This window comes from Lissotriton vulgaris, chromosome 3_1 (assembly GCF_964263255.1).
Source record: "Lissotriton vulgaris chromosome 3_1, aLisVul1.2, whole genome shotgun sequence".
NCBI classification, from domain to species: domain Eukaryota; kingdom Metazoa; phylum Chordata; class Amphibia; order Caudata; family Salamandridae; genus Lissotriton; species Lissotriton vulgaris.
The window spans coordinates 1,044,762,411-1,044,782,983 of NC_141689.1; positions in this window are offsets into that span (position 1 = coordinate 1,044,762,411).

A 20,573-nucleotide genomic window follows, 5' to 3' on the forward strand; every position below is an offset into this window, starting at 1 on the left:
AATTAACCAGGGGCAAATATCTTGGTTCATAAGCATGCCAGCCCAGCATAAACCTCTAGTTCAAGCGATCGTTGGGTTTGCCGATATGGTATCAGAAAATTTGACATAATGTCTCTATGTAGTACCAACGCGATATTTTTGTAACGAATTGTCCAGGTAGAATCAGTTTATTAGGTGCACACTACCCATGCTAAAAACTCCTTAAACCTGTTATCTACTGATGGTGATACTCATTACATTGATTCGCACAAGCGAACACAGTGATACTCCACTTGAAATCCCGGGTATCAGGTATCAGAGTGGTATCTCCCTAATTGAAATACAAACTACTATTCCCAGACACACTCGATGCTATCAAATACGACATCGAGTTCTCACAACAAATATCCTTTTAGGTAAATGTAATGTTTCCGTATTCTCGGATAATGGCACACATGATAAGCGTACTTAATGAAGACGAAATAAACAGATTATTAATTGAGCGGCGCCTCGTTTTTACAAACGAACTACAATTCCCAGGAAACCATGACGCTCTCACGTAAGATCACGTGTTATTGTTACACGTACTGACGGCTTTTAATGGCTGCTTCCTGTCCGTCTAGGTACCTCCCTCCATGACAGCCTAGACGGATGTCCGGAGTACCGACGGACAGGTAAGCGGCTCATGGGGACCGTCATTTTCAAGTTAACAATCGCTTTGTAATGGGGAATCGCCTATGATAATACAATACGAAGGTACAGCAGTTTGTTCCGACACTTGCACCATTGTTAACACGCCTTAACCGGTTTTCCGACTAGCGTCTTTCAAACTGTTTGCTACACGGATCTGGGGTTACTGGTGCAGAATGGCGCCACAGTCGTTGGCGACAGTACTCCTATGCACCGACTGGCCTCACCTTGTTGGTTACTGTCGGCTCCTCGATGGGTGAGCCCATAGCAATGATTGTACTGTACAAACAAATAGGGCATATAACATTCCATCTGTTTGTTACTGTTTGCTCCTCGATGAGCGAGCCCACAGCGATGCCATTATTGTACAAACAAACAGGGCATGTAACACTCTTTAACTGCCCAGAATTAATTCAACGCATACCATCATACCAGCTGCTACCACAACGCATACCATCTTAGGTTTAAAGTATTTTATTCGACATAACACGTTGGGACAAGACATATCTTCAAAGAGCAATATGACAGGACGGAAATAACCCACAAAGCCCAAATGCACCCTCAGCCGAGATCATCTTAACGGGTTACGCCCCCATTGAATTATATATCATGTTTTGCCACAACGTGAAATGACTTTCCCCACACAACCCCACCCCGAACCCCAACTACCCAACTCCCTTCCCCCAACTCCCCTTCCCTCCCCACCCCTCGTCCAGTGCACTGTCCCCAATCAAAAGGAAAATACATCAAGCTATGCCTCACTTGAAGAAAAAATTCAATAGCAAATCACTGGGCAGGCTCCATTGGGCTTGGAAGCCGCAGAAGGCGGAGGTACCTAGGGCAGGTGAGTTCTCTAAATTCCGTGAGCAATAGGGAATGAAATGGCTGCCAGAGCTCTCTGAATTGGTCCACATCCCCCGCCACCGTAAGGGACATTCTCTCCATCCCCAACACATGCCACAGCCTATGGAGCCAACCTGTGGTGGACGGTATCGTAGCAGTACGCCAGTGTATTAAAATGTTCTGGACTGCAGAGCCTAGAGCTATCGCTATCTGTCTGCCCTTACTGGATCTGAGGGGGTACATCAAGCCGTTCGGAAGCCCCAACAAGGTGTAAGCAGGGAAGCGTGGTAATTCAATGTTGAAGTGTGCGTCAATATTATCCAGCACTTCTTTCCAGTAAGGCTCCAGCAACGGGCATTCCCATAAAATGTGCGTGAGTGTCCCCCGGTGCCCACATCCCCTCCAACATGTGTCCTCCTTGTTATGATCAAATTCGTGGACTCGTTCAGGTGTGTAATACCAGTAGGTGGAGACCATGGTCAGAGTATCAGTGAGCCCCATGTGGTATGCCGAGTGCCGTGCCCTATAAGATATGTGTTCCCATTCCTTAGGGCTTAGGGTCCTCCCCAATTCCCTTTCCCAGCGCTCCCTCCAGGGGTGATAACTGTGTGTTGCAGGTGGTTGCAGAAGCTTGTAGAGATCTGTGATCAATTTGGCATCCGATGTGCGTGATAAGAGCCATTTTTCATAAGGAAGAAAAAGCCTATCAGCTGACTCTCTTACTTGCGGCTGGAGGGCCCAGTGGCGAGCCTGCATATAGTGGTATTGGTCGCTTTCTCGCAATGAAAACTCCTGACGAAGTTGGGAGAAGGGGACAACCCCTTCAGGACCATACAAATGGCACAGGGCTCGACACCCCGCCTGTCTCCAATGTGTGAACGCCCCTCTTTCTAGTCCTGGTGTGAAATCTGGGTTGTCCACTAGCGGTGTGAGCGGGGACGGGAACGTGGTGAGACCGTATAGGAGGTTAGTAGCGTCCCATACCCGTAGAGGGACCCTCGCAATAAAGGAAGCGTAGAGATTTTTAGGCCTATGGGGACGGCGCAAGAAAGGAATCTCCTGTAAGGGTCTCCCCGCCACCGCCTGGTCCTGGAAGAGCCAATGTTTATCGGACTCCCATCTACTCCATTCCACTAGATAACGGAGCTGCGCAGCCTGGAAATATTTGCGGAAATCCGGTATCCCCAAACCGCCCGCCTCGGGGGCCAGCAGCGAGAGGGCTCTGCGCATTCTAGGCTTCTTACCCTGCCAAACAAAGCGTGAAACATCCGCCTGTAGTTGCGGTATCCACCCAACCGGCGGTTGGAGCGGTAGGGCCCGGAAAAGATAAAGTACTTGTGGCAAAATCGTCATTTTGACAGCAGCTATCCTGCCCAGCCAGGAGAGTGTCACGCGGTTCCATCGCCCTAATTCCTCCCTAATTTTTGTTCCTAGTGCTTGGTAGTGGGCCGAAACCATGGCCGGCAGAGTGGGCGCAATCTGAATCCCCAGATAAAGTACCGCACCCGAGGACCAAAGCATAGGAAACCTATGTTGTAAATAGGCTCTGGTAGCCGGCTTGAGGGAGATATCTAAAGCCACCGACTTGCCCATATTCATTTTAAACCCCGCTACCATGCCGAAGGAGTCCAGTTCCTCTATACACGCCGGTAGAGCCGTCCGGGGTTTATCAATGGAGAGGATGACATCATCCGCGTAGAGGCTGACAGCGTGCCTGAAGCCCCCCATCCGGATTCCGGCCACCGCAGGATTATCACGCACCCGTTGAGCGAACGGCTCCATATAAAGAGCAAAGAGTAAGGGCGAAAGCGGGCAGCCCTGCTGAGTACCGCGTTCAATGTCAAAGGTCGCAGACGTAAACCCGTTAACCCGAACCACAGCTGATGGTTGCCTGTAACAGTTAAGAATCATGGATCTGAACTTGTCCCCTATCCCCGCTTTCATTAAAACTTGCTCCAGAAAGGGCCAGTGGACTTGATCAAAAGCCTTCTCGGCGTCCACCGCCAGCATCATTCATTCTCCCGGGATCCGGGAAGCTTTCTCTAAAAGGTGGACAATCCGTTTCGTATTGTCCACTGTCTGTCTCCCAGGGACAAACCCTGCCTGGTCAGGGTCGATGAGACCGGGCAAGTGAAGAGCGAGGCGCGCGGCCAAAATCCCAGTGTATAGCTTCAAATCAATGTTCAAAAGAGAAATCGGTCGGTAGGACCCACAGTATTTCGGATCTTTCCCAGGCTTAGGGATAACCGTAACTGAGGCCCGGAGTAAATCAGGTGTAATAGCTCCGGGGTCAGCAAAGGAGTTGAAGAGATGTGTGAGTACAGGGGCTAGAGATGTGCAGAAGGTTTTATAATAAAGGGCCGTGAAGCCATCTGGGCCAGGCGCTTTGCCATGTTTAAGTCTGGCAATAGCAGAGATCACCTCCTCTATCTGGATGTCTCTATCCAAATACTCCGTCTGCAAAGGATCCAGGGATGGCAGCGTAACCGAATCCAAATAGGCAGTCATAGCTGCCTCGTCCGGGGGTCTCCAGTGTAGAGATCCTTATAAAACTCGCGGAAGACGGCCGCGATCCGAGCGTCCTCCGTCTCTACGTTCCCTGCTGGATCAGAGATTTCCTTAACTAGCTGATTCTGACGTGTCACCCGAAGCTTGTGGGCCAGCAATTTGCCACAGCGGTCTCCTCCAGTATAGAAGGTGTGACGCAGCCGAAGTGCCGCATACTCCGCCCGATCAAGATCCAAGGCCGCCAGGAGCTTCCTCGCTTCCTTAAGCTGCCTCCAAATCCGGGGAGCCCCAGTCCTACGATGTATCTGCTCCAATTCTCTAACCCGACCTGTAAGTTCATCTCTCTTGGCCTGCCGTTCTTTGTTATCAGCCGCGGAAATTGCCAAGAATTCCCCTCGAATCACCGCCTTTAGCGCCGCCCATTGCGTGGCCCGGCTAGTGTTGGCGTTGTAATTATGGGACTGATATTCTCGGATCGCCTCCTCAATACGGGCCACTACCTCTTTCCTGTGTAACAGCGTGTCACGTAGACGCCACGTTCTGAGCCGAGAGACAGCCGGCGGCAAACGCAACGTAACCTCAACTGGGGCGTGGTCCAAGAGGGAGATCACACCTATCTCTGACCCCGATGTTAGCGCCTGCACCGGGGAGGTAACCAAAAGGTGGTCCAGCCTCGCGTACGTCTTGTGCGCATGGGAATAGTATGAATAGTCCCTATTCGTGGAGTGCATGTGTCGCCACAAATCAAGGAGGTCGACCTCCTCCAGCTGGGCCTTACGGTCCGCAGAGAGTTCCCCTACCTGCGGGGAGCGTTGCGCCGATCTATCTATTGCAGAGTTAAAGACCATATTGAAATCACCACCGAGTATAATGTGACGGTCCTGGGAGGAAGTGATATCCTCGATCGCGGTCTGCAAAAAGCGGTCCTGCCTTTCATTAGGGCTATATAGGGACCCGATCGTAAACAGGAGGCCCCCTATCTTGAACCGATATGCAAGGAGCCTGCCCTTTTGTTCAGTAAACTTGTGGAGGACCTCTCCCCGAAAGTGTCTGGCCACTAGTATCGCCACCCCAGCCGTTTTAGTTGTACAAGAGGAGAAGAACTGTGAAGGGAACTTATGAGAACGGAGTCTGTGCGTGTCTTGCGAGAGGAGGTGCGTCTCCTGGAGGAGACAAATGTCCGCCTGGGTATTCTCCAGAAGGGAGAGCACAGCCCGCCTCTTGACTGGGTTATTCAGCCCCCGAACATTCAGAGTCACTACCTTGCAAGTGTCAGGAGGCATGTAAAGGGGAATAGCAGAGAGCAATGGGGCCCCACAGTACCAGGACAGCAGGGGCACAAGCGCTGTCGTGTGATAAAGGTGACATAATAGGGAACAGAGCACTATCACGTGTGGTGCAGAAATGACCGAGCAAAACCAGAGGCCCAACCAATGTCCGGGTAGCCATAGGCAACAACAAGCACTGGATAACCCACCCCTTCCCCCTCCCTCTCTTCAGCAATGCAAATAGAAAGTCAAAACAGTAAGTGGGGCATTCAAGTCTGAGCAAACCAAGAAGCATATACACTATCTGAATGACAAGGAACCCCTTTGTGCACTGGACGACCCCCCCCCCACTCCCGCCAACACCCGGATCCCTCCCCCTTGCCCATCCCCCCCTTCCCAATCCCCCCAAGAACTGTTCCCCCCCCTCCTACTCCCAAACGGACCCCAGTACCCACCCGCAACTGGAACTGTCCCAACAACCCCGACCCCACCCCTCGGATCTCCCAACACCCCACCAGAAACCATTGTCCAAGTCCGGTCCATGACGGACGGGCCTATGGAAAGTCGAAAAAGTGGACATCCAGCCACTACGCACTCCCCCGTCCCCCCACCCCCCCAAACCCCCAAACCTGCGTTACAGACACAGCGATGTCAATCTCCCCCCGGAGTTCATTCAGGCTGTCAGCGCAACTTCATTTGTCGCAGCGTCTGTAACTGTAGCTCGTGGTGCGTCATCCAGGTCCGCAGCTGCAGTAGGCGACCCCGGCCGCGTTGAGGAGGCCGACGACCGCCGGCCCGGGATCGTCTGCCAGCCATCCCTGGTGATACGGCGCTGGCGAGGAGTGAATGTTCCGTCGCCCGTAGCAGTGATACCCAGCACCCCACATGTATCCTGAAGGGACTGCAGCTGGTGTAGGGTCCCGTTCCACCGGAAGATAAGGCGGAAAGGGTGCCCCCAGGAGTATTGTGTGCCATGCTCCCTAAGAAAATCCGTCGCTATTTTAAAGGCCTTGCGTTTCTGCAGGGTGGATGCTGCGAGGTCTTGGTAAAGCGCCACACGATGACCCCTAAAGTCCATAGATGATCTCTTCCGTGCTTTGTGGTAAATATTTGATTTACCGTCTTAATTTCTATGCAGGTAAGTACTTAATCAATAATAACTCAATCGGAAAGAAAGAGGCAGAGTCCGTGGTGTTAGAGTTCTTAGGGGTTTTATTCCCTAAAAAGGAATGGTCAAGACCTGGATATCATGTTCCTGCAACCACAGGGGTTCAGGAAGGGATAGAGCAATATTTTATTGACAGTACATAACTTATATACTTAAATCGTACAGTAGAAACCAATACAGAAGGCGTAACAGCTGAGAAAAGACAAGATAACAGCATCCACGTGGTAGTGATACGTAATTAGAAGGCGTGAACTGGGCGTGAACATAGAGGTGTGTGCTAGAAACGTCACAGATAAGTGTCACAAGTGGGTGGCACAAAGCAGAAATCTTGTAATGTCAGCAGAAATCTGAGGCCTGGATGCGCGCGCAGCTGCATGACGTGTGATTGACGTGAAACTGGAGGGTGCAGGAGGACTTGACATTTACACGGGCGGGAAGAGACAGGAGTCTGGCATGCCAGATCAACTCGTACTTCTATCATATCTGATATCTGATGTTTGGGAACCATATTATCTAAACGGAAAGGTCTCTGGGGCAGAAGCTTATTCTATACTGACTGTGAGTGCGTGTATAAGCGCCTAAGTGTCTACATGAGAATGCGAGGCACATGGGCCTTCCATGGTAACAGGGGCTATGAATTACTTGCACGGAGACAGCGAGGCCGGGCCGGGCCCTTCGCTCTGCAGCTGGGGGGATGTTTACTTAAACTAGTAGGCAGGAATGTATTTTCGAGGAGCGGAACAGATAATTCGAAGGTTGAAGTCAGTCTTGGCAGGCAGCAGGCAGCAGGCTGTGCTAAGCGCCGGGAGCCGCACAGAAAGTAAGTCAGAGGTCACGGGTACAGAGACAGCCTGGGCTGAGGCTTTCAGAGTCAGAAGCCAGGAGAAAAAGGCTCGATGGCAGAATTCAGGGCCTACTTTGCCAGAGCTGAAAAACGTGTAAAGTATACCACAAAAAGACGTTGGCATAGCATACTTAGGAACGGACTATTCAACCCATTCAGGGTGGGTCTGAAAGAGGACATGTTAACGTTGGACGCAAATGTATTTGCGTCTTCATAGCTGGCACAGGAGGGAAGTTACATGCACTTTAAGCTGGTACATGGAGTCGGTGGGGTACACGCTAGGGAACACAACTGGACCATAAAATTTATATTTCCTCATTCCCTCCTTGTTCCCTACGGACCCTTCATGATATATCGATCCTCATGAATCGATCAGTTTGTTCTTGTAACATCATTTGCTCTTCTTTCTTCCTCTCACGTTTTGAGAGAAAACTGGAATGTTCAATGCATGATGTGGCACACACTCCACAAATCGCTGGCCCACACTGTAGGCACAGGCAGCAACTGAATACTAGGACTAGGCCGATGCCTAGGAAGGATAGGATCTTCCATCCCCAAGCAGTTAACGTTGTCCAGAACCAACCGGACCAAGTCCAGGTGCCTGGATTCTGATGTATCAGATCTGCAATTTTATGAAGACGTGTAATAGCTTGGTATACCGTTGGCGCGTTTTCTGGGATGAAAACACAGCAACTTGACCCGATGACCTTACAAGCTCCGCCTCTATCTGCCAAGATGACGTCAATAACAAGACGATTCTGAAGAACAACAACCCGCATGGCGGACTGCTCCTCTGTTAAGTTACCTAAGGCGGAGGCAGTTTCATTTACTACTGCTTCAAGTGTTCTAGTTAATCTGCGTATTAATTTACTATTTTGGACGGGGCTTGTGAAGAAAAAGAATCCTTTATTGAAATCTGTGTACTGCTCCCATGCCGTTTCAGTGTAGTCGACAATCGGGAGATCTCTTCGGAGTCTATTCTTTACTAGATGTGTATTTCTGTGATAATCAGGAGGGGCTAGAAAAACGGGTGGCAGAAGGAATGCGATGTAACAGGTACCATCCCAATCTGGAGGTAAGCGTATGTATGCGGTATGACCACAAACAAAGTAGGAATGACGGGTAGCTCTAAAAGAAGACTTGCCTTGATCACTGAATTCGACCACAGTAGTACATTTACTATGACCTAAGTGTACTGAACCCTTCTTACTGACACATAATTCACCAGTGACTGGTAATACTGACATAGCAGGGAGAACTGGTGCAGCTTCGGATTCAACAGTAAGAATCATAAGGTTAATTGTGTAATTACCTAATCCATATACTTCATTTTCTAGATCAGTTCCTATTCTAATGGGAAGTCCCTTCTTGTCAGGGTAACAGACGTTAAGCAGAACTAAGTTCAAGTTTCCCCAAACCCAGCTTCCTTTAAAAACAGCGACATCAGGATCTACGGAATTAATTATTCTAAACCATGCACCACAGGAGCCATTGTGAGTGAACGGGTACGGAAAGAGGGGCAGAACTCCCTTGTATTTCTGGTAGGGAGGGAGTCGGCCACATATCCAGCAGTTTGTAGCATTGTTAGTTTGGTGGGAGTGATGTAACATACTAATGAATGTGTTGTTGCGCAGCGCAAGTCTGTAAGAAAGTTCGTGTGGAGGTAATTCACTAAAAGAATGTTCAGCAGTGACATTGTAAGCAGATTGTTCACGCTTGAAAATAGGGTAATATATAGGAAGGAGTATACTTGCAACAATAATCAGAAGACTTAGGAAAAACATAATCAATAATGTCACTATACAGTGACTGCGGAGTGATTTGCAATATGTATGTTTCTTGAGTTGTCTCTCTCTCTCTCTATCTCGATCTAGGGGATACATGTCAGAAACTATTTAACCGATTCACCTAGGGGAGGACTTAAACAATTAAACTGTCTGACTTGCTAGATCGGAGTTTCATGCGGTATTCTTCTTGGGGAGTTTTCTCTTGTTTCAGAACTTTAAAGTCACTAGATTCGATACAGTCTTTGGAAGGGGTGGATGTGTCGGTATCGGGTAACAGTTCGTTGCACTTCTTGATATGGCTGGTATGTATCCACCCCTTTCTCCCTTCCACCTTTACTGCTGTCCTCGTTGTAAGAAGAACGGTCTTCGGCTCTTTCCAGCGGGGCTCCAGCGGACTTTTCCTGTCGAAGTTCCTAATTAGGACCAGATCTCCTGGACGGACATCATGCGGCTTTACCTCAGTGTTGTCAGGGAAGGCTGCGGCGACCTGTGAACGACATGATTGGAGTGCAGACATCAAGGAGGCAAGGTAATCTGTCAGCATATTACAATCAACATCGGTAATTTTCTTAGGTAAGGGCGTCCCCCACATATTCGGTGGTCTGCCAAAGACCACTTCATACGGGGATAGTCCTGATCTCGAATGGGCAACCATTCTTATGTAGAACAGTGCAACTGGCAGGGCGACTATCCAGTCGATCCCTTTCTCTTTACAAACTTTAGCAAGACGGGTCTTTAATGTCTGGTTATACCTCTCTACAAGGCCAGCGGCTTCGGGATGTCAGACACAATGGAATCTCCACTGATATCCTAGCAGCAGGGAAACTTGTTTCATTAATTCGGATGAGAATGGCTGTCCGTTATCTGAATACACGACACGAGGCAAGCCGTACCGTGGGAAGAATTCTCGAACCAGCTGTCTTGCAGTGGTCGGAGCAGTGTAATCTGGGACTGGATATGCTTCGGTCCAACGGGAAAGTGCACAAACAATTACGAGGACATATTTGAATCCTCGACAACGGTCCATCTGGATATAATCCATCTGGAGGACTTCAAAAGGGTGATCGGGAGGATGAAATCCACCTTGCTCTACGGGGACACTTTTTCCTGGATTGAACTGACAACAGATCATGCAAGTACGCACTTTCTGTTTTGCTGCTGCTCGTAAGTGTTTGTTATACCAGAGATTCTGTAAACTGTCTAACATCGCTTTCTCTCCTAGATGTGCAGGACTATGTACTGTATTGATTATGACTTGAACCATGGAGTCGGGGAGAAACCATGTAGATTTTCCCTTCGTCATCCAACCTTGATCTGTCTGGATCCCTCCTAGTTCGGTCCATTTCTTTATTTCATCTGTAGTAGCATGTGTCTGAACATCGATTACATCTAGTGTGGGATCCCTGACTGTCATACAATGTGTCGGTACTATTGTCTTTGTCACGTCAGTTATCTGAGTATGAGTCAATGCTGTATGTTTTGCTGTCTGGTCTGCCAGGTCGTTACCCTGGGAAACAGAATCTGTAACTTTAGTATGTGCTTTACACTTCATGACGGATATGCCTGAAGGCAGATGTATTGCTTCTAACAGTGCTTGAATGAGGGGACCGTGTTGAATCTTGGCACCATGAGAGGTCAAGAAACCTCGTTCTTGCCATAACATTCCGAAGTCGTGTACAACTCCGAACGCATAACGGGAATCAGTGTATATATTAACATTTCTGTTCTTGGCTAGTATACAGGCTCGGGTCAGAGCGATGAGCTCTGCCGCTTGAGCAGACAGTGTATCAATGCGATATGTTTCTTTGACTTCAATTTCAGTGGTCACTGCATATGCGGCCACTAACTCTCCTGTACTTGTTCTCATACATGAACCATCCACGTAAAGTGTCAGGTCTGGATTTGTCAGTGGGACATCTGTTAAGTCTCGTCGGGGCTTTGTTACTGCATTAATGATCTCTATACAATCATGCGGGGCTGGATCTGTCATAATGGAAGGTAACAATGTTGCGGGGTTTAGAATACTGCAGCGTCTGATTTCTATGTGTGGCTGGAATAGCGTCAATTCATAACCTGTCAGTCGTGCTATAGTCAAGTGTTGAGTCTGAGTTCTGTTTAAAAGAACCTCTACAGAATGTGGAACTTGTACTGTTAATTGATGTCCTAAAACAATTGAGTCGCTCTGTCTGATTGCTAAAGCTGTCGCTGCTACGGACTTCAAGCACGCAGGGAGTGCCTGGGCTACTGAATCCAATGTACTTGAAAAATAAGCGCAAGGCTTATGTGAACCGGCTTGATCTTGGGTGAGGACAGACAACGCTGTACCATCACGTTCTGTAACAAAAAGTGTAAAAGGTTTGCTGTAACATGGTGTCGCTAAAACTGGTGCTTGGCATAAAGCTTTCTTTAATTCTTCAAAGGCTTGTGTGTGTTCCTGAGTCCAAGGGAGGACAGTCGAAGTCGCTGCCTCCTGTGTCGTTAACTGGATGAGTGGTTTAGCTAGACATGCATACTGAGGAATCCATTGTCTGCAGTACGAGGTGAGGCCTATAAAGGCCCGCACTTCCTTTTGTGTCTGGGGTTGTGGCATATTTACAATTAACTGAATGCGATCGGGAGTGAGCTGTCTCCCCACTTTGGACAGCAAGTGACCCAAGTACACAACTTGCTGAACACAGAATTGAAGCTTCGAAGGAGACACCTTGTGTCCCTTGTCGGCCAGAAAATGTAAAACTGTCAGTGATGCTTGTTCACATTCGGGCTCACTTCGTGCGGTGATCAGCAGATCATCGACGTATTGCAGTAAAGCGGTGTTAACTGGCATTTGAATACAATCTAGTTGCCTTTTCAGTGCTTGACTATAGATGCTGGGGCTTTCTGTGAATCCTTGAGGTGCGCGTGAAAATTTGAAACTTCGTCCATTTAAACTGAATCCGAAGAGATATTGGCTCTCTGGGTCAATAGGTACACTAAAGAAGGCGTTCTTGAGATCAATTACAGTAAAGAACGTTGCTTCAGAATCAATAGTAGTCAATAGGGAAGAGATGTCAGGGACCACAGGGTACTGTGGTATGATGCATTTATTCAGTTCTCGTAAATCAATCACCAGCCGATATACTGGCGGTGCATTGGGATCAGTACGTTTAAGAATCGGAATGATAGGGGAGTTGCAGATGTTGGAGTCGGTCTCTACGACCACTCCTTGGGCAATGAGCTCTTCAATGATTTCCAGTAAAGCCACTACAGCATCGGGTGGTAACTTGTATTGTCTGATTCTTGGTAAAACAACACCTGGTTTCAGTGTAACACGGTAAGGTGTGATATGCATACAGCCTACATCGGTTGGGCCTTGTGCCCACAAGTGATCTGGTACATTTCTTAATCTGACATCAAACTCTCGTAATACATAGTGACCCTTGAAATCCCGCAGAAAGAGTCTAACTCCCTCCGGGGAACAACATATCACTGCTCCTAGAGCCTTCAATGTTTTGATACCTAACAGGTTTTCTGGACATGATTTCGTAAGTAACAAGTCTGTAACACGTGATAATGGACCCACAGCCAGGGGGACGGGTTCTGATACCTCATTTACAATAGGCTGTCCTGAAAAACCAAGGGAAACATTCTGTGAGCCTGAGAGGGGTGCCCCTGGAACTTCATTATGGCTGATTGTAGTGCGACTTGCCCCTGTGTCAATTAAAAACTTTCTGTCTTTTCCCAATACTTGACTGTGTACATAAGGACCCTCTTGATCTACAGGAATTTCAATAAGAGGCAAGCCAACCTCCCTCTCTAGGCTGTTTCATGTGTATCGTGGATAATCGGGGTAAGCAGATTGGGCATACTGGTACATCTGTTGTGAAACTTGCTGAGTCGCGGCAATGGGCTGTGGCTGTGATACCGCTACTGTCTGTGCTGCATGTGATGAAGCATGCATAGGATGTGTATTCTGCATGGGCTGTACATTCTGTGAAGTCTGTTGCTGGGCCTGGTCTTGTCTTGGCGGATGCGGTCTTTCCTTAGTTTTACCTGTTGCTATGTTATGTTTCAGAACTGGACATTCATGTACGTAGTGACCTGGCTGCTTGCAATAGTTGCATGTCCCTTTAACGGGAGCTGCGGCGTGACCTGTCTGGGTCGTACCCTTTCTCTGACCGTCGGCTGGAACTGATTGGGCCACTAACATTTTCATTTTCGTGTCTTTCATGCGTTTCTGTTCATGATCCTGTTCTTCTCTAATTCTGTTCTGATGGTATTGTAACATCTGTAACATCTGTGATGGCGTATTTGCTTGCCATGTACTCTCAACTTTGTATACACGGTTTTTAACTGCTAACAGGGAATTCTCGACTAACTTCGATACAAAAAGGTGCGGGTACGACTCGCTACTTGGTTTAAGACCACTATTAATAATGAAACATTTCTCGAATCTTGAATAGAAGTCACTAGTATCTTCATCTGGTTTCTGTTTACAGGCCGAAATTGCGTCCCAATCTTCCTTTCTAGTTGTCAGTAATCTTGGCAGAGCCTGTACTATCAAACCTGGTAATGCTTTAGTTTTCTCCCCAAGGCCTAGCCCTGGGGTACGTTTTTCCTCCTCGTCTTCTATTTCTGCCCATACAATCTTTTTGTCTCCCACTTCCCATTCTTTTTCCTTGAGTTTCTCGTAGATGCCTGTGGGCAGCAATACCTTTAACATTTTCATGATATCTTCATATGTGTAATCCCCCATCAGTAACATGTCTTTAAGTTCTCTGTGGAAACCTGCAGGGTCTTTATCATGACAGGGTACTAGTTTCTTCATTTCTAATAGTTCTAACTTAGTCAGAGGCGTGTGTACATACACGCGTTTCAAGGTCTGATCGGCACCCATAACTGGATGTACTTCTCGTAAAGGGTTCTGACTTTCAAGACCATGCAGACGCTCCATATGATACATTTTTCTTTCTGGGGGTGGAGCGGGAACATATTCGGAGCTTACGAAAGTGTTGTATCTATGTCGTTGTTCTAGAATTATTTGTATTAACTTGGTACTTAAACCTCTCCATCTATCCATGAGTAGTGCTTCTAATGTATCGTGTAAGGGACCTGGATCGGAATGTTGATTTCTGTATAACGTGAGGAGGTGCTGAATCATGTATACACCTGCTAATTTCTGTTCGTCTGGGGAAAGGTTCAGAAATGTCTGCGCTACTGTGTCATCATTGTATATGTTCGGATTGTCAGCCCATAATACTGCTGACCGGGCTAGTTCTTGTTCATCCATAGAATTGAGTACGTGGTACCCTATTCGGTCTCGAAGTCTTTTATCAGTCTCCTGGAACTGATGTTCAGGAGAATTCGGTTTTGTTATGCCAGAGAGAAAAACTCTCTTGCTTTCTGGACGAATGCCTTTCCTAAGGTAAGTTCCCTTACCTACATACGCTATCGTATCTGTAGTCTTTTCTGGTTCTTCAGGTTCTTCCTCCTCCTCCTCGGAAGCTTTTTCTTTCTCTTTTTCGTGTATTTCTATCACTGCCTTTCTTATTCTCTTGTACATACTGGCTATGCAACTTCCTTTATCATGTTTTCCTTCGGATATATTTTGACCCCATTTATGGAGTCCCTCTAATTCCTCTTGTTCTGTCTCAGGCCTGTCTCGTTCTCTTATTAAGCAATTTATGAAAAAACGTAATATATATGCTTGAGTGTCAACTTTCTGATGTGCCATGGCCTCCTTAATACTGTCAGGGTCTTCCCCAGTCTGGACAAAATGATATATTCTATCTAGGTGCTCTTTCATTCCGGAGAAAAACAGTAGGTAATCTGTAGCATGTCGTAAGCGTAGTGATGCTATCATCATTCTATCGTCTTTACCGGGTACTGGATCATATCTGCAAACTGAAAGCGGTTCTTTGAGTATGTCGAGACGGGGTGATTGGAATGTAAAAGGATTCTGCATATCCCTAAGGTGTAATCTGTGTGTTGCTGGTGGGGTCCGAAGACCCCCTGTCGCACCTCCTGAGGCGGAAGTTTGAACATTATCTCTCTGTGGAGTCTGCACGTGTACTTGAACTTGTCTTTTAGTAGGATCAGGTAGAAGCGGTTTTGGTATATCAATCTTAGGTGCGGGAAGTGGTGGGGGAGGAGGAATGGCAGGCTGTCGGACGGGAAAACCTGATTGCAGTAACGGTGGGATATGGTCTGGAGGCGGGTTGCCACCCCCGTCACCGTCAGTAGGCGGGACGTGGGCACGTGGATTGGTGTAAGCGGGTGCTACATCCTCTAGATAGGAATTCAGAAATATGTCTTTAGTAGTCCTGTGATTTACTTTAGTTGGAACCAATGGTGGCGGCAGATTTTTCGGTATTTCTGAAGTGGCTTCAGGCGAACCCTCGGCCACTAAATACATGCCATTGACAAGATTGTTTCGTGCGCGGTCTACTTGTTCTGATTTTACTCGGATACCTTCAGTAACTAATTCGTTTTCTTGGGCTTTATCTGATTCTTTAAGTCTGTCTTCTCTACGGAGTGCTTTTTCAGCACGCTTGTGTGATTCCTTACGCCAAAACTCTATGGCGTCTTTCTGAGATTGTCTGGCTTTCTTTTTCCATAGTGCTTCTTCTACCTTCATGATGCACTCGGCATCCCATGTTCCGGTAACAGGCCATCTGTGTCTCTCGTCTAGATGCTTAGTATAATCGGCCCATAAATCTAGATACAATATGGCATCTAAGCCATGCTTGTGGTACATAAAATTTCCAGGAGTGTCCCTAGGGGGGATAGGAATTTCTTCCTCTAGTATCCCTTTCCTAGTTCCTATCTGCTTTAACTTATTGAAAAACGGCATCTTGTTTACTTTAATACTGAGTGCTCAATCCTTACTACTTAATACAGCTAGTTACACAAGAACACAATAATGCACATTAAAAAACAGTCACATTCATACCACGACATTAATCACATGAAAGACATTTGAGACATATATGACTACCCCCTATACTGATGTACTGCTAAACAGCACAGATACACTGTCAGAGACAATGCAGGAACTTGAAAAACTGATGTACTGCTAAACAGTACAGATACACTGTCTAAAAACAGTGCAGACCGAATTTGTGTACCCAGACCCGTCTTGATACGTCCCAGCAATGGTACTCACCGGGAAGCACGGAAACTGAAGGCCTCGGAAAACTCGACTGGACTGGACCGGACTCGACTCGACTCGACACGTGGATACCTCGGAAACTGGTGGGCCTCTTGACACCTCGGACCTTGCTTCTTTCGGCTAGGCTCTGGTCGGGATCCTCCGCACTCCTCACCGCCTCGTCTGGGTGCTGATCGCAGTCTTCGTCACCTCCGTGGGCCAGAGGGAGATACAGGAAATCCTGCCAGTACGCGTAGTTTCCGTCTAACTGATGGCAGGGGACAGAGCTTGCAACGCACCAACCGGCGCGTGGGGTGGGGGAGGGGTTCCTGTTCGGGCGCCAGAATAATGTGGTAAATATTTGATTTACCGTCTTAATTTCTATGCAGGTAAGTACTTAATCAATAATAACTCAATCGGAAAGAAAGAGGCAGAGTCCGTGGTGTTAGAGTTCTTAGGGGTTTTATTCCTTAAAAGGGAATGGTCAAGACCTGGATATCATGTTCCTGCAACCACAGGGGTTCAGGAAGGGATAGAGCAATATTTTATTGACAGTACATAACTTATATACTTAAATCGTACAGTAGAAACCAATACAGAAGGCGTAACAGCTGAGAAAAGACAAGATAACAGCATCCACGTGGTAGTGATACGTAATTAGAAGGCGTGAACTGGGCGTGAACATAGAGGTGTGTGCTAGAAACGTCACAGATAAGTGTCACAAGTGGGTGGCACAAAGCAGAAATCTTGTAATGTCAGCAGAAATCTGAGGCCTGGATGCGCGCGCAGCTGCATGACGTGTGATTGACGTGAAACTGGAGGGTGCAGGAGGACTTGACATTTACACGGGCGGGAAGAGACAGGAGTCTGGCATGTCAGATCAACTCGTACTTCTATCATATCTGATATCTGATGTTTGGGAACCATATTATCTAAACGGAAAGGTCTCTGGGGCAGAAGCTTATTCTATACTGACTGTGAGTGCGTGTATAAGCGCCTAAGTGTCTACATGAGAATGCGAGGGGCATGGGCCTTCCATGGTAACAGGGGCTATGAATTACTTGCACGGAGACAGCGAGGCCGGGCCGGGCCCTTCGCTCTGCAGCTGGGGGGATGTTTACTTAAACTAGTAGGCAGGAATGTATTTTCGAGGAGCGGAACAGATAATTCGAAGGTTGAAGTCAGTCTTGGCAGGCAGCAGGCAGCAGGCTGTGCTAAGCGCCGGGAGCCGCACAGAAAGTAAGTCAGAGGTCACGGGTACAGAGACAGCCTGGGCTGAGGCTTTCAGAGTCAGAAGCCAGGAGAAAAAGGCTCGATGGCAGAATTCAGGGCCTACTTTGCCAGAGCTGAAAAACGTGTAAAGTATACCACAAAAAGACGTTGGCATAGCATACTTAGGAACGGACTATTCAACCCATTCAGGGTGGGTCTGAAAGAGGACATGTTAACGTTAGACGCAAATGTATTTGCGTCTTCATAGCTGGCACAGGAGGGAAGTTACATGCACTTTAAGCTGGTACATGGAGTCGGTGGGGTACACGCTAGGGAACACAACTGGACCATAAAATTTATATTTCCTCAGCTTCACGAAGTATCCTTTCCTTCAGGGGATAGTCCGGCAGGAAGGCCAAGATGTCCGGGGGGGGCGCCGAGGCCCTGCGCTGTAGGCCAACTCTGTGCGCTCTATCGATACGAATAGGGAAATCATCCGATTCCCCCAGCACCTCTCTGAATAGGTCCCGCAGGTATGCAGCTACATCCTCCCCTTCTTCTCGGGACGGAACACCCCGGTCTCGGATGTTGTTCCTCCGGGAGCGGTTTTCAAGGTCCTCGGTATGTGACTGAAGATCAAGATTCTGGTCTCGGAGCCTTATAACCTCTTGCTGCAACTGCGTGATCTCCTCGTCCCTGGCATGGCCAGCGGCCTCCACCGTAGCCACTCTCTCTCCTAGGCCATCCACCTCCCGTCGTATTTCCCGGACCTCACCCGCCACCTCCTGCTTGAGGGTCTGGAAGTCGTCCCGCAAGGTGCCAAAGAGGGACTCAAGGAAAGATCTCGTGACCGGGGGCTCCCCTCCACTCGCTCCTTGGGAGCCGCCCGGAAGACTCGGAGACGGCTGCCCCCTATCCTGTCTCGCGGCATTCCTGCCCAACATGTCCGGCAGGGTGCGATCCCCCTTCTTGGACCCTTTGTTGTTCGCCATTGAGGCTACTGGGGCGCCTTCTGGAATGTTCAGCACAAGGCCGCTAGTCGATTCTCCGGTAGGCCCCTACTGCCACGTGCCACACTACCAACCGCCGTGGGGGCCTCTGTCCGCACCTCCGGCAGGCCACATCCAGCAATGGGGCGACCCACGATCCGTTCAACCCGGGGACCGACGTCCCACCCGAGTCTCCAGGCCCGACCCGTCCGGTCCTGTGCCCTCGTTCACCACCGCCGACACCACCGATTCCTCTTCAGATGGCCTCCACAAATCGGTCCGGGAAAGTCCTCTCAGGCGTCTCAGCGTGGGCCTGATTCCAAATGCGTCACCGCTTTACCTCCAAGTTCGTACCGGGACTTTCACACCCAACGCCTTCTTCCCCAGTCTCTCAGAAGCGAGGAATCGGCGGCGGCCGAGGAGGCTGTCGGGGGGGGGGGTACAGGGATCCGATCCCCGCCAAATCTCTCCACAAGTGCGCCTCCGGGGTACCCGGAGAGGTAGGCCGCAGTTTCGGCGCCACGTGCGAGATCCTCCTGGGCCGCAGTATCGAGTCTCTCGACCCTTTTCTCAGTACTTGCAATTCCGGGGATGCAGTTCCATATCCAGAGGGCACCTCCGCTGGGTTGCCGGGCGAGTGTAACGCCTCTCGAGTCCCGTTACCTCCGTCGTCCGGAGGAATAGGCCAAAGCCACGGCCTTGCGTAAAGTCCAGCCCCACGGCTTCCCCCTTCGATGCTCCGCCTCCGGGCACCAACCCGCTCAGCTCCTCGGGGTTCGCCGCAGGGTAGGATGCTGCGGTGAAGGACGGGGTCCAGCAAGCAACGGCGGCTCCTCCTCAGTCACCAAGGCGGGCGGTCTCCCAAACCAAACCGCGGCTCCACTTCTGCTCCGAACCAAAGGCCCTCTTAGCACCCGGCCAGGGTTCCGGGACCGTTCCACTTCTGATGCCGGCGATTTCTGCCTTCACAGCCTCCACTCCGACATCCAGCGCCTTTATCTCGCCAAATGCACGGTTCCGGGGGGGAGACCAGTGCTAAATAAGGAGGTTAAGGGCTCGGGTCCGGCGGAGCTCACGGCGAGTGCGACCGCTCAGCCCGCCATCTTGGCCACGCCCCCACGCATACCATCTTAGATTGTGTACATACACAAGATAATCTAGTTGATTAACATGGTACTTCGTTCTATGTATATGATGCAGCTACTCAGTCCTTCCTTTAGTTTACTTTCCTCTTTCCCTCCCATAGAGCGGTGCTCCGTTTTACCTGAGCTGTAGCCAGGTGAGGTGGGGCGTGTATTCCCCAGAAATTGGGTGAGTGGATATGATAATATCCTTTTCCTTTGTCTAAATATTATTACGACCCTAGAATTGGTTACTCAACAGAATCAATTGACCAGAAAAAAGAATTGGCAAATGTAATCAAATACACAATGTGTATACTATGTAACTATCTTTAATGTCTGTTTGTCTTTTTTGTTTTTTCGTTCACTGATATTGGGTGATCAATGGACCATCTTCACAGGCGAATCCCAGGTGATATTGTTTATTTTACTTCACCATCATTCACATTATGCAGTAGCATTATATCAAGGTCCTGAGGAAGCAGGAGGAGATCTCTTGACTCTACATCCACTGCAGAAACATGTCGACCTACAACCAACCTTAGTAGTTATTTGTTCAACACTACTATGCACTGTTTTTAGCCTTGGGTGTGGATAGGATTCTATTAAAATTGTCTCTTCCATTTCCACAACCCAATCTTAACCAATTTTTTTGCACTTAGCACTGTTACTCTCTCACATTTTTTGCACTGCTAGTCAGTTTACCCCCTGATGCCATCTAATTTCACACCTACATCAGAGATTTCTTCCATTAGATTAGGGTACAACTAGGTATGGGCGGAAAATCCGTTCCGCTCGCGGATTTTGCGGATTTTCGGGAAATCCGCAATCCGCGAGATTCGCGAATCTCCCGCAAAATCCGCAAATCCGCGAGCAGCGGATTTTGCTCGCACTGCTCGCACTGTTCGCGTGAGTTCGCGGCTTCCCAGTACAATTTCGCGCCCCGCGAATAAGTGCTAAATTGCAGAAATACGATCTTAGCAAAACTGAAACTACTTGCCAGGTTCAAAAGTTCAGGCTCATCATTAGTAGCCATTT